A 15012-nucleotide genomic window follows, 5' to 3' on the forward strand; every position below is an offset into this window, starting at 1 on the left:
CAATATCATCTAAGTAGGACATGTCCCTGGAAATCCGGATTTCCCGGAAATCAAAGTGACCAGATTCGTCCAGCAGTTTGATAGAAGAAGAAGTTTTAAATCGAACGAGCCCAAAATTATGTAGATCGGTTGAAAATTGCCTGAGATATAAGCATTTTAGTTTTGTGGGTACCCGGGTACCCTGCCGGCCTGTTAAGGGTGTTTTTTTGCCGGCCACACAACGGTTAATAAGTAGCATTCTACAGGAAACAAGACCTAGTCGATCACTATTGAAGTTTATTACGACTGGCATTCGTTTTTAGAAGTACGATGAAGTAGGTGAACAAATCTGCTTCCATATAAAAATCTTTATGCCTGCCGTATCCTAACGTAACTATCAAATCTGTACTTTCGTCTCTAATTGTATCATGAACATGTGCGCCTAAGTTTGCAAGATGATATTAGCATTTCCATATCAAGTTTGTCATTTAACTCATCTCATTAATTACATATAATTACTTTTGCTAGGTTTTTTAACCTTCCTGGACTCGTACCCTTGTAAAAAGCACAAACACATTCGAAAAAATCACACTTGTCGTTAACAAGAGCGGAGGCTAAGGCAGCCAATGTAAAAAGTGAACGCCTCTTCAATACTACTCAGGAAAGTATCAAACCAAATCTGCATGGCAAAATAGCTTGGCGTGCCATGATCGTTTTTAATTAAATTAATCCGATTTTTATACAGTCAGGAACGATTAGTTTTAATCTTGTTTTTAGTTTTGATTTTTTGTTTTTAATCCAGCTTTCCACGTTCGCCATAATGGCGGATGCTATAAAAAGTTTGACATTAACTGCTTCCCGACACTGAACTGGAATTTTGGTCTGAGCAAGCTTTGATTTTCTTCGTCACTATTGACATCCCATAGTTTGTTATTTTATATCAACAAGGACATCACTACAATTTAAACTTATTATGTTTACCTACCATTCAAATTAAGATACAAATCAATTTCAATTAATATGATATGTTATTTCAGATAACATGTTGCTTCGAAAGTCACAGCTTGGGGAAACCTGCATGATGGTCTTTGGAGTGAAGCATGCTTCCAGCAGCTTTCTGATGTTTCAAATTCTGTTGCTCGATACTCCAATATGACGCAAGAAGTATCACTTGTTACTAGCAGCTAATGTGGAGAACACGTCTGAAAAAAGGAAGTGGTTCTTCTTCTGGCAAAACTAATTTTATTAAAGAAAATTTTCTTTTCTTAATTGACAGAGAATTTAGTTGTTGATCGTTATCATGGCCGATTGTTTGATCTACGCGTCTTTATTCAACTACATTCAAATTAAACCAAAGGGGGGGAAATTCTTGTCTCTGTATGGCCTGTACTGTTAGCGAGTGTTCAGTAGATGGAATATTATTTCTCCATTTCTCATGACTGACTTATTTTATTATTATTTTTTAATTGTTACAATCTTAACTCGTTGTTTGAACCACAACCTTGTACAGCCTATCCCCCAAGTTTCCATTTTAAGTGTTCGCAATGAAATTTCTCATATGATTGCCTATCAATTGGACCATGGCCCAATCAACAGAAGCCTAACTAAAAAGTGGCATATGTATTGCAATCCGAACCAGCGAATCACGACCATATTTCCAACAAAGTACGAAAGGGTTAAACTAGTGTGATCAAAATTTCTAATTTTTATGAATTATCATTCAAATAATTTAACAATCAAATAATTTTCAATTCCATGATTATTTCCCAAATGTTTTGGCAGTTCTGAATAAGTATCAGAAGTGCTGAAGGCATAGAGCAAACTTTCTGCAAACGATTACAATTACAATTCTTCTGGTAGGTTTATGACGTTTCCTCTGGAGCGTCTAACCAGAGGAACCAGTAGCTTCAACCGGAAAACAAATCCATTTAAGAATCAAATAGCTTGATAAAGGTTGCTTTCACTATATTTATGCTAAATGGTCCAGAAGCAGTCGAATAGAACTATAGAGTATTGGTGAGCATGCGGAAGCTTCCGTTCCTAACAAACCGACGAGTGGAAGATCAGTAGTACATTTGTACTTAGAATTGGCTTCAATGTATCTGAAATAAAACATTAAATAATTATTCAAAAGGAACGGTGAAAATGATTAAACTCAATCCTTCAGTAAATTATGTTGTTGATAGAAAAATAACAAGTTTGAGTTGTCGTTAGCAACGAAACACAGCAATGCTTGCTAGACGAAAATTTCAGTTCAGTGTCGGGAAGCAGTTAATGTCAAACTTTTAATGGAATCCGCCATTATGGCGATCGTGGAAAGCTGGATATCCATGAAATTATTTCTCATGATTTAACTTTGTACATCCTATTATAGTTTCTCCTTTCCCATCATGAAACAGATTATAATCCAATCCATCAAAGCATGCTTTTCCCGCAAGCATTGAACGCAAAGTCAGTTCAGGTTTTTCCTTTGCCTTTGTATTTTATTGCTTTGTAGGTACGCGTTATCCTTCTCGTGGGGGACCGAAATACTTGAAAGTAAACTTTCCGACCATTGAAATTAAAAGTAGGCTTTGTGAATAAAACTACAAAAATTAAAAACAAATTGCTCCCCAGCGAACGCGGATTTTCAGGTGCCATTTATTCGTACCCAAAAATTACTATGTTTAAATGCAAATCGCTATGAAAACAGTTAGATTCGTGGAATATAAATCGAAGGGAACACTTATTCAGGTGTGTATTGAGCAATTTACGATGGTAGTTTACTCAATCGGTCTGCTTTTATTTGAATATTCAGTCAGAAAATAACTGTACGGATTTTGATGCTCTGATTCGAAATCCATCCGATGTGGACGGATTTTGATTCAGTTTTGTTCATTATTTTATCAAGTTTCTCGTAGTTTCTAATGCGTGAATGTGGAACATTTGAAAAATAGACGCCCTTGTGAAACAGTAACATCGACAAAAGTTTATTTGCATTCGATCCGTATTTACTACAGACATGACCAAATGCTGAATTGCTTAAGCGTGCGGATTTTGATGTCCCACTAATCGGAAAATTTCCAACACCTTGTGTATATACTGCGGGGGACCGAAATCCGTACACTCTGAGGTGAGCCAGCCTAGGGCTGAAAGCCTCTTTAATAAAGAAAAAAATCCGTACAGCACCGAAATCAGTAAGCTTTTAGGCTATTGGGATGGAAAGTAGGCTTTGAAATGAAAAGAACATAAATCAAAAACAAATCGCCACCTACCAAACGCATAGTTTCTGGCGCCATTTTTATGCGTGTAGAACATAATTGCATCAAGATGCAGTTTAATTGCAAATTGCGATTAATAAATTTAAGATAAGCGGAACACAAATCAAAGCCATCGCTTCTTAAGGTTCGTATTTAACTATTTGGGCCCTTCTTAGCCTTGCGGTAAGACGCACGGCTACAAAGCAAGACCATGCTGAGGGTGGCTGTCGATTCCGGTGCCGGTCTAGGCAATTTTCGGATAGGAAATTGTCTCGACTTCCCTGGGCATAAAAGTATCGTCGTGTTAGCCTCATGATACACGAATGCAAAAATGGTAAGTTGGCTTAGAAACTCCGCAGTTAATAACTGTGGAAGTGCTGAATGAACACTAAGCTGCGAGGCGGCTCTGCCCCAGTGTGGGGCTGTAATGCCAATAAGAAGAAGAAGAAGATTCAACTGTTTACAGTGGTCTTCTTCTTCTTCTTATTTGCATTACATCCCCACACTGGTACAGTGGTAGTTTAGTCAATTAGTTTGCTACAATTTATATATTTTGTTAGGATTATGATCCTTCACAGAAAAAAATATGTTGTGATTTTTAATGCATTTTTATGCACATATTTAGGGGAATGGAAATAAACGTAACATTCAATCGATCTCACTATTCTTTTAAATCGAAATAAATTTAAACGGTGCTTGCTTGTAAAATTCAATCAAAATTATTTGGATATCGAATGTTAATTGCATGCTGATCCGTTCTCTTATGTGGTGCTTCCTTCAAAGAGCGAAATGCTCACTGGAAGCATCGTCAATATCTCAGCCCTGTAATAATATTTTTCCGATCTTTCACAAGAAGATTATTTGTGGTAATGCATTAGGATAAAATAGTATACGAGCACGATGCGATTTTCTGCAAAAAGTAAAGGAAACGCATTTGTTTGATATTTAAATGGTATTGCAGGTCATACCATGTACCTAAATCAATACCATGCGAAAACAAAGAATCCCGTTTTTTAGACCGTAATCTGAAAAACTCTAAATTTGTCCCGTTTTTTCATTGATACTACATTGATCATACATAGAAAGTGTTTTTTGCGTCCTTATTAGAGAGATTTACACCCCTCGGCTGGATCATCTCTCAACTAAGTAAAAATAAAATCGAGTTTAAAACAGTTTCAAACCGAGGGAAAATCTGGTCGGATTAAAGGCTAGATTTAAGGTCCCCACGTTCTTGAACGCTAGTTCACACATCAGGAACTTGTCTGCAAACTACGCTCCCATGCGTGTGGTCGAGATTTAAGGCATTCCGTTATGATAAATTAGAAATTTCGCTCGATTTAAAATACAATCCGGCGGAAATCTCCTAATCCGGAGTCCGAGCTATAAACCAGGCTATAAATTAGCCAGGAATGTTTACCTTTCCGCGAAGAAATTGCATGAGTCCCGCTTTTTTGGGAGCACATGGAAACAAAACCAATTGACAAGATCCCCGAGATGGGAAGCTATTTTTAGCGTCATTTAAATCAATTTCGATCAAAAAGGACTGTGAACTGATTAGATTGGTACTTTGACTATTGTTTGTTATTTTCAAATGTTCAGAATTGGAAAAGTTTTTGATATTGGTCAATAAAAAAAAACCTTAATGCATGTCAAAGAGTAGATTGAATTAAAATTTTAAAATTTCCCATTTTTTAATATTCAGAGTAGCGTAATTTTCTTTTTCGGGTTTTTGTCCGCGTTCCTTTGAAGAGTGAAATATTTGTAGTTTATTTTTTTTTGCAGCTAACTTTATACAATAGAAGGTTATGGTGGTGAATCATTCACTCTATAAAACATTTCTAATTTCTTACACGGAAAATGAAAATTAAACCTATGAATTTGGAAAATTTTCACAGCTCTAGAATTTTATCACAAGGTTTTTTGACATGTCCCGTTTTGCAAGCGCGTTTGTCTCGTTTTTTCACCGAAATGATCTGGTCAGCCTATTGCTGGAATACTTTGGTATTCAAAATAATTCCAAACAATTTACAAAACCAATATTAGCATGGTGTTTAACTTGGAGCCCTCCTTAGCCGTGTGGTAAGACGCGCGGCTACAAAGCAAGACCATGCTGAGGGTGGCTGGGTTCAATTCCCGGTGCCGGTCTAGGCAATTTTCGGATTGGAAATTGTCTCGACTTCCCTGGGCATAAAAGTATCATCGTGTTAGCCTCATGATATACGAATGCATAAATGGTAAACTTGGCTTAGAAACCTCGCAGTTAATAACTGTGCTTAAAGTGCTTAATGAACACAAAGCTGCGAGGCGGCTTAACTTGATACGTATTTACCTCAACAGTAAACATTTCTTCAGTGTCTCGTACTTGACTCTACTAGATATGTGTTCACTGCGTTAGGTTTTCCTAAAAAAAGGTATAATTCATACCCATAAGAATTCAAGTTCAGAAAATACAGTGAAGAACTTAATATTAAATTAAAAAATCATTTAAGTGAAGCAATTAAAAAAATAAAGAAAGTAACTTAAGCATATGATTACAGTTTTCAGTTATTTCTTGTGCGACACATATGTTGTAAACATGTTTCTATTACTCATATACAACGAAATTTAGTCATATACGTTCCAGCCTCCAAATCAGCCTATTTTATGCTGCTGGAGTTGGTTAGTGAAACGGTTTGGTTGTGAGCTAGCATGTATTCATATAGGGACTTTCACTCATATGAAAAGGCTTTATACTGTGAACAAAAAGCATTTATATAATATAAATTTAATCACTGCTTAACTTCAGAGGTTTTTGTAGTTCCTTCAACGCCAGATTAATCTCCGTATATTGGATGTTGTGCTTCCTCAGAGTTTGTTCCTTTTCGTATTGCTTCTGATTCCGCATGAAAGGTGCCAGCAGCCGCTGATCATTAATCTCTACTCGTCCGGTCATAATACTTACTATGTAAGCCACAACGAAATAAACAATGACACCGAACAACGCATAGTACATAAAGCTTAGTTTAAATATTTGTGGAATATCATCCTGAATCGTGGGTGGGGGCGGTGTTACCAACGTAACATTCTGAAGAAGACTTGCATCACAACCATCGGTTCGGAACGGCATGAACGGGTGCTTGGGATTCAATTGTGCGCCGATCAAAATCGCGCCAGTTGCCAGCATTGAGACAACAGAACCAGCGATAACACCTTTGGTGTTGATTGTGGTTGAGAGCATCCCGGACGAAAACATTCCCAGTAGGGTGCCGGATGTAACACCCGAAAGTGAAATGGCCATATGCATGACTTGGCCCATTTTCTCAGCAACGAATACCAGAGCGATAATAATAACTCCGAGTATCACAACCAAAGCTTTCATCACGTTACTTGCGGTTTTCTCACTCGAGTTTGGATAACGGTGTCGAATGAAGTCTTCGTAGATAGTTCCCGCAAGAGTATTCAAAACAGATGACATTGTGGATAGAGCTGCTGAAAATATTCCTGATACGAAGAGTCCTGGAAGGCCGGGATTTTGCCTCCAACATCCATCACGTAGTAAGGTAAAATTTGATCCAATTTACTGATTTTTCTAATCGTATATGGATCACAGGATTCGTACTTAGCATACATTAGAACTCCAGTGAAGCATGAACAGCTTTTGATGAAAATCAATCCACAGGTGAAGATGATCAAAGATTTTTTGGCTACCTTTAAATCTGGAACAGCGAGAAATCGTTGAACGCATCCTTGACTTACTCCTAAGTTTGCGATCCACATAGTTGAAAGGCCAAATGTAACTGCCCAGAAGGAAGTTCGTATGAAAGGATCGGGGTCCATGCTGAAAAATAATGTGTCAATTATTGATTATTCAGATTGCATGAAATATGTCTTACTTAAAGAACACCAATCGACCACCTCGATCTGCTGCTTCCCACGCGTTGGAGAAGCCGCCAACACTGACGAGACCCAGGATAATAATCGAAAGAATTGCTAAAATCATCAAAATAAATTGCAGCGTATCGGTCCAAACGACGGCCTTCAATCCTCCGACAGTCGTGTAGAAGATACAAATGATGCATATTACAGGTGTGATCAGATGCAGGTTTATGCCAGTAACCTGGCTAAAAGCCAACGCTGGAACATACACCACAATCGGGATGTAAATCATGCACGCAAGAGCGTAGACGAAACTAGCCGCCGATCGTACCGTTCGATCAAATCGCTTTTCCAAATACGTGAATACTGACATCACCTGTAGATCGTAGAACACTGGCAAATAGATTTTCTCCATCAGAATATTAACCTGGAAATAAATCATCGAATGTCTTGAAATAACGCATGAACACATCATGAGTAGATTATGAGAAAAAGTGATGAATTAGCTGTAAGAATTTCATGAATGGAAAGTTACCGAGAACGCTGAAATAATGCACAGCCAATACTGCGATCCATAACCATAGAGTTCCGAGGGGACTCCAAGTAGAGTTATTCCGGAAACATGCCTGAAAAAATAGGCAAAAGTATTAATATCATGTTTTTTAGTTTTCGGTCGAATTCTCTTACGATGCGATCAATGAAGCTGACACGGGAAACTTGTTCATGGTCTTTCCACCAAGCAGGTATTCCTCGGTATTGTCTTGTTTAACCTTGGACAGAAATCCAAAGTATACTCCAATTAACGCTGATATCAGCAGCATTGATGCAAATATCACATAATCAATCATAGAAAAAAATAAATCACCACTGCCAGCTTCCCCCGAGTTCATCGTTGGAAGAGGTGATATTGTATCTGCTATATTGGAGAATGAGGACGTCGTCGAGCTTTCGGGAGAAGTCGGATATGATGTACTCGTAGAAGGGAGTGTAGAAGTAAGTACCTTCGCGACTTCCGTCAGGAGGCTAGAGATTATTGTGGCGGTAGGAGGCAGGTCAGTGGTACTTGATATCTGATCCGTAGTCAGATGAGTTGTTATGGTGGGCTGGAAAATATCGTCGAAATCTTCGACCATATGTGCGTCTTCTTCCATCGTGGCTATTCAATTTGATCTGGAAAACGTAACTAACTGAAGTTAACTTCAAAAATGACCGGAAAAGTTTCATCTACTCTAATCTCATGTGCGTCGTATTCATATAGATTAGATGGTTTGCCTTAATGGTATCATGCTAGTCATCTTTGTTTGAACATTTGCCGCGATGTTGTGCCTTAGTTTCTCATTTGTCAGCGATTGATCAGGGGCTGGCAAACATTATTATGAAGAAATTATGTTTTTTTTCAGGTGTATTTTCAATATAGAAAAACGCTAATTAATCCACCTAGAGGTGATGGTGCGTTTTCTCGTGCATATAAAGTAGCATTTTGGCCATAGCTTTTGAGCCTACAGTGCGTTCTGGGCCAACTTTTTAAATAGGAAACAATGGGACAAGATTCCTGTCGAATGCAATTTGCTGCGAGCAAATCTGTTAAGGGTAAGTGTTTAAAAAGTGAGTGAGTTCTTTTTCCTCCACATACACACATTCACACACAGCCAGGCATCATCTCAGTTCGTCGAGCTTAGTCGATTGGTATATAACACTCTGGGTCTCCGAGCCTCCAATAAAAAGTTAGCTTTTGTTGTTAACAATGAGCCTTTACGTATACTTCGTATACGATAAGGGCGAAACCACCATACTTGTTGCCGGTTTTTATTTGCTCGCATAGGAATTATTAACTACGCTTGAATGTAGAATTTAGAGAAATACAATAACCTCGACTAGTAAATATGAATTAACCTGTCCTGATATAAAGTGATGCACAACATGTTTCGCGTCCAATAAAATAAACAAAAAACAAATTAACAGATAAATCAAACGAATATAATTTAGTTTAAAGTGAATTGTTCAGAAGCCTATCTAGTAGTTTGGCCTTAAGGGAAGCTTCTACCTTGTAAGGTCAAAATCATGATTTTTTTTGAAGATTTTTTGTCGGTTGTACGAAAGAAACGCAATTAAAATGTTGCTGTTATTAGAAAAGGCTTATTGATGATGTACAATATTCGAAAATCGATTATTGAGTTCCATTACTCGCAACTTATTCATTTACATTATTTTTTCGCCGTTCTGGTCATAGCGATGCAGGGAATATATAGAAAAAGAAAGGATTGGAATTTATTTTTCATATCAATTGTATGGATACATACCAGCCAGCAGGACAAGTCGTCGCTATTGATGGATACTTTCGCTTTTCTTTTTTGTCCCCATACAATTTGTACATCATCAATAAAACTTTTGCTATTAACTGTGCAAAATTTGAAATGCGTACTTTGCAATCACACGACATAGCATAATTTTGAGCTCACAACGTAACATCCTAAACTGAAGGCCAATAATTGCAGTGTTTATCATTACCAGATCCGAAAGCATTGCATTGCAAAGCAGTACATATCTACTTCTTTATACGGTAGCACAAACGATGCATAATAATGTGTCGCAAGTATTATATCCCGGAACACAATTGAAGTTGTCTCTATGATAAGATATTTGGAATAAGTGGAAGAAACGTGATTCACAAAATAGTTAAAAATATCTTTAAAGTAAATAGTTTTTTTGAACAGCACAATACGTAAGATAGTTCAAACTTTTTTTGTTTATAATTATCTGTGTAGCTTTCTCCTAGTTATATTCTTTAAATAGGCTAAAATGATTTACAACCCAAGATTATTCCAGGTAAGATATAAGGCCCATTAAACAACGGTACAACGCGGATCCGTTTTGTTGGTAAGTAGTAATATTTCCAAGCTCATTAAGGAACGATATACGAACCTGCTATAAATCCTTCCGACAACACCCTCAAACAAACACGTTTCTTCCGGCTCAATCTGTTATCATCTAAGTGTAACAGGAACTCAACTGGATCCCACCGCACTTCTGCTGGAAAGAATCACGTCGATACGATCCGCAGTCTTCAGCCAGACTGATCTTCCGTGGCAAGTGAAGTAGGTAATAGTTGGTGCTCCAGCGGAGCGCGCCGTACTTGAACTGGCGCTATCGCGTTGTCGTCATTATCATGATCAGCATCTTCATCGTCCATAGGAAGCCTAAAATCTACCCAAGACGAAAGATTACGTCCAGACCGCATAGGGCGTCCATCGCACGATCTTGTTATCAAGCATCGCAAGCCGCCAGCTCCACCGAACCGACTAATACAAACAGATGACTAGGTAAAGGACATGGGATAGTAGCTGTCTGATGGATTACTGCGACAGATTTGTGTCCAGTGCGACATAGAGAAAATGTGCTTATTAATGCAGCACCTCGACGCGTCTTCGGCGAATAAGTTTATTGTGGATAGACATGGAAGACTTATATGTGATCGGATCGGGCGATGCCTTATGAGTATGTGTATGAACATTATATCCTTTCTTATGCTTCAATTGGCTTGGATTCAGCTGTCCATTTTAATTGTGCACGTTTTGAAAGCTCGTGAATAAATCACAATTACAGTCAACAATTATGGTATTCGTAGAATATAGAAAAAGAGAAATTTTTAGTTATACTCTTGCTAATATCAAAGACCGTGGTAACCTCAGCATACGATTGTCTTAAAATAAATTAAGTTTATTATTGGAACCACGTCAGTAAGTGCTAATAATATGCTTGGCGATAATTTGGCGATAGTTTGACGATAATATCCTCCAACAAGGGAGCCTACAGTTATCCTCGCGAGCAAAGGCGTTAGATTGCCAATTCGAAAATAACTAGTTTGATTCTCGGTCTGGTCTAGGATATTTTCGGCTAGGAAACATTCTCAACTCCCTGGACATAGTGTATCCAATGTACTTGCCATACAAGATACATACTCATGCAATGGTGAGCATAGAAAATAATAATAACCAAGGAAATGCTAACTGAATACTGACGTGACCAGGACTACTCCACAAATACTAAGTTGAAAAGCAGGCTAAGTTCCAAGTTGGAAGCACTAATTCATTCAAATTTATGATAACAATCCTGAACATTCTTAACCAGTGATCCCATCATTTTGGGTCAGTTTTTATCAAATGGCTTTTCACACAATAAAAATTAGGTTTTATATTACAAGCTAAAACTTAAAAGAGAGCTTGGAAATATACACGCTAACTTTCACTTACTCAGTGACTGAGTAAAATTGTATTGCTCTCTCTTTCTATCCCACGGAAATTTTACTCAATTTCCGTCAAAAGCAGGACAACTCAAAACTATGAGTAATCCTGCTTTTGACGGAAATTGAGTAAAATTTCCGTGGGAAGAAAAGAGATGGCAATACAATTTTACTCAGTCACTGAGTAGGTGAAAGTTAGAGTGTATCTACCAGCTCGGGGTATTCAGACTCACATTGATCTCCTTCTAACCACTTCACCAAAGAGCGTTTCAAATCAATATAGTTACAATATATTGCTGTTCAAATGCACAACAACAACTGTGAAATATTTAGTTCGAAAAATGTATTGGGGATAACCACTTTCTCCGGTGGGGTTCGAACCCACGACCCCAGTACGCTAAGCAGGTGCTTTCCATGCTAAGCTACGAAGTACCTCCGTCGTCCTTCGCAGCTTAGAGGATACTGTACTGATGAGCCGAAATTTACTTGAACTTCTATAAAAAGCTGCATGTATCCACAAGTAGGTCCCATCGAAGTGACCGTTTGCACGGACTGCTGTGTCTCTTTCTCGCTGCAAGGAAATTAGAAAACAACAAGGCCAGTAAACGTCAAAATTTATGAGGAACGAAAGAGAAAGAGATGTTTCCGTGCAGTGCCCTATAGTCCAAGTCCTGATCTTGGGTGGGACTCTATACAAACTTGACACAACAGTCATTCAATGAGGCAGGAGTTTTGTGCAGACTCAATAAGCCGCCTGTTAACCATTGATCAGGACTTTAAGGCTCAAATTACCGTCACCCAGTCATTGGCGAGAAAGACAGCCACGTGCTCGTGCCACTCCCCAGTAATAAAACCACCCTTCTTCTTCTCATTGGCATTACATCCCCACACTGGGACAGAGCCGCCTCGCAGCTTAGTGTTCATTAAGCACTTCCACAGTTATTAACTGCGAGGTTTCTAAGCCAGGTTACCATTTTTGCATTCGTATATCATGAGGCTGGCACGATGATACTTTTATGCCCAGGGAAGTCGAGACAATTTCCAATCCGAAAATTGCCTAGACCAGCATCGGGAATCGAACCCAGCCACCCTCAGCATGGTCTTGCTTTGTAGCCGCGCGTCTTACCGCACGGCTAAGGAGGGCCCTATTGGCTGATGTAGTTTTGAAACAGAAATACTTCTCCCATCCAGCTGGACACTGCTTTTTCTCCTCGGTGGGTAGTTTTATTACTGGGGGGTGGTACGAGCACGTGGTTGTCTTTCTCGTCAATGACTGGATGACGATAATTTGAGCCTTAATAAAACGTAATACGAGTCGATATATTGGCAATGACCTAACCCACGAATAGATCACGATTGGAAGCTTGGCACATGGAACTGCAAGTCACTGAGTGTAGCATTTTGCGATATGATAATCTACAAATAATTACATTTTCGCAGCTTCAACGTCGCCGTCGTAGCGCAGCCGAAAATTGGCTGTACATAAAGTTGGAACCATCTTCATATGGCTGGGCAAGATGCGCCAACGCGTTACAACGCGTGATTGGGTGACCAGTTATTAGAGCAAGGGTGCGCTAGCTGAGGGTAAATGGGAGTTTCTTCAACAACAGCATCATCAACATGCACTGCCCACACGAAGGGCAACCTGACGACAGGAAACAAGCGATACGTTTGCAGTTGGAGCAAACATACGATGAATGCTCACTGCGAGACGTCAAAATCGTCATGAACGTTCAGGTAGGAATAGAGGAAATGTACGGTCAGTGATTGGACCGTACAAATGGTAGCCCGAAGCCCCCGGGAGAATATACACAAGCCCTCATAGAAAAAACTTGACCAAAAACTCAAAGGTGCATTCCAATCGTATTGTACGCAAATGTGACGTATGACTACGTAGCTGTGTCTAATGGGCTGCAAAGACCACTGATTCTGCATAATTTTCATTAGTACATATACTAATTATAACCACACGATTGTGTTTCGTTATTTTGAGAAATTTCACATCGATTCATCAAAAATTATGGATCATGTGAATAAAATTATAGATCATTGATAATTGCGCAAATTTGATTTTTTATGAATCATTTTCCAAAAATTTATGGATCATTTGTCATGGGAAAGTAGCAGGAATGTTATTGCTTTTCTCGATGTCTAACGGAACATATTTTCCTATTAATTGCTAAATTTTAGCTTAGTTATGGATCTTAAAATTATTGACTAAACTATCTTATGGATTTATAGTAGCGTTTTATAGAACATTCAGATGTTATTTACGGATCATCTAAAAAAAATTATGGATCGTTTTTGCATCGGTACGGTTTGTTAATTTGAGAGTTTTTTTTGTGCGGCAGCTGTCGGCGACGGCCACTCAATGATTAACTTTTGCTGGAACCGTTGCTATCGGCGTCATCGTTACGACAGATGAGTACCACTGCTGCTGGTCGATCACGACGCTGCTGACCAGAGTGCTATAAAGCTATACAGCGATTCCACGGGAAAAGAATAGAGTTGAAAAAAAAAGTTGTCCAATTTTGCTCAAAATCGCTTGGTATGTTCTTCATCAAAAATAATTAGACCCGTATTTTTTTATTTTTTTATTAGGGTGACCATGTTCGATATAGGGTTACCAGAAAAATCGCTATTTTTCGAAATTTTTTATTTTAAAAAAATCATAACTTTTGAACCACTGGATCGATTTGCAATATTTTTTTATGGATAGAAAGCTTATTACTTCTAGTTCTTACTAAAATTTTTGGTTTGGTGTATTGGTGTACTCAAATTTGCTAAAATGGTCAAAATATTCGTTTTTTAAGATTTTTTAAATGTTGGACCACAACGACTATATATTTTTATATTTTTTTTATGAAAATTCAAATATTTTTACATAACATATCAAAAAATTAGAAATGTTCATCGAGCCGTTTTTAAGTTACATTTTTTTGAAAATTTCATGTTTTCTGCCCATACACACATGGAATGAACGTTATTCTCCACTATTTCAAATAGCTAAAATTAAATCAAAAGTATGAAAATGTTATTCAAGAGTGTTTGTTTGGTCTCGTTTATTAGAAGCATTTACGAATCGCAATAGTTGAAAATAATTCAATCGGAATAGTCTGGTGTTGTTATTGATGACTTCATTCTCCAAAATCGGCAAAGCAATATGTCGTTTTCAAAAGGTTGGTTTTCAGCGATCCATACAATAGGTTACTTGCTTTGTTTATATGTTTTCAATATTTTTGATGCAGGTAATTTATTGTATTTTCTTTTTGATTATGATTCATCTGTCTCCTTTTCCTTGTTCACTCTACCTAAATGATACCCAAACGGACTATTTAAAGTGGTCTATAAGATAAAGTATATATCAGTCAAGAAAATCAGTGAAATTGTCCAGTTGCCTTACTGAAGAAACGTTTAATACAATGAAGCTAATGAATGTTCAAATTGCCATGTTTGGAGTAATTGTTACAGGAAATTTACTCCTAAACTGTATGGATTATGCAGCGGAAAGGAGAATAAAATTGATAATAACAAATGTTCCTACATTTGTAATACCTGCTATTGCAGACTTTATCGCTTTATCAAGAAAGGAAACGAACCAGCAACTCCAAGTGCAGTTAATATAGAATGTGAAAATCAAGAACTAACCGTTTCTGAACCATCGAAACTTGATGATCTCGTCGTTGCCGGACCATCAGG

The 15012-nt window shown here is 37.9% G+C and overlaps 1 pseudogene; it reads right to left on the minus strand.

Moving 5' to 3' along the window:
- Window positions 1-5950: 5950 nt before the first annotated feature.
- LOC134204267 (sodium-coupled monocarboxylate transporter 1-like) lies at window positions 5951-10152 on the minus strand (annotated as a pseudogene).
- Window positions 10153-15012: the final 4860 nt, after the last annotated feature.

This window comes from Armigeres subalbatus, unplaced genomic scaffold (genome assembly GCF_024139115.2).
Source record: "Armigeres subalbatus isolate Guangzhou_Male unplaced genomic scaffold, GZ_Asu_2 Contig491, whole genome shotgun sequence".
Lineage (NCBI taxonomy): Eukaryota > Metazoa > Arthropoda > Insecta > Diptera > Culicidae > Armigeres > Armigeres subalbatus.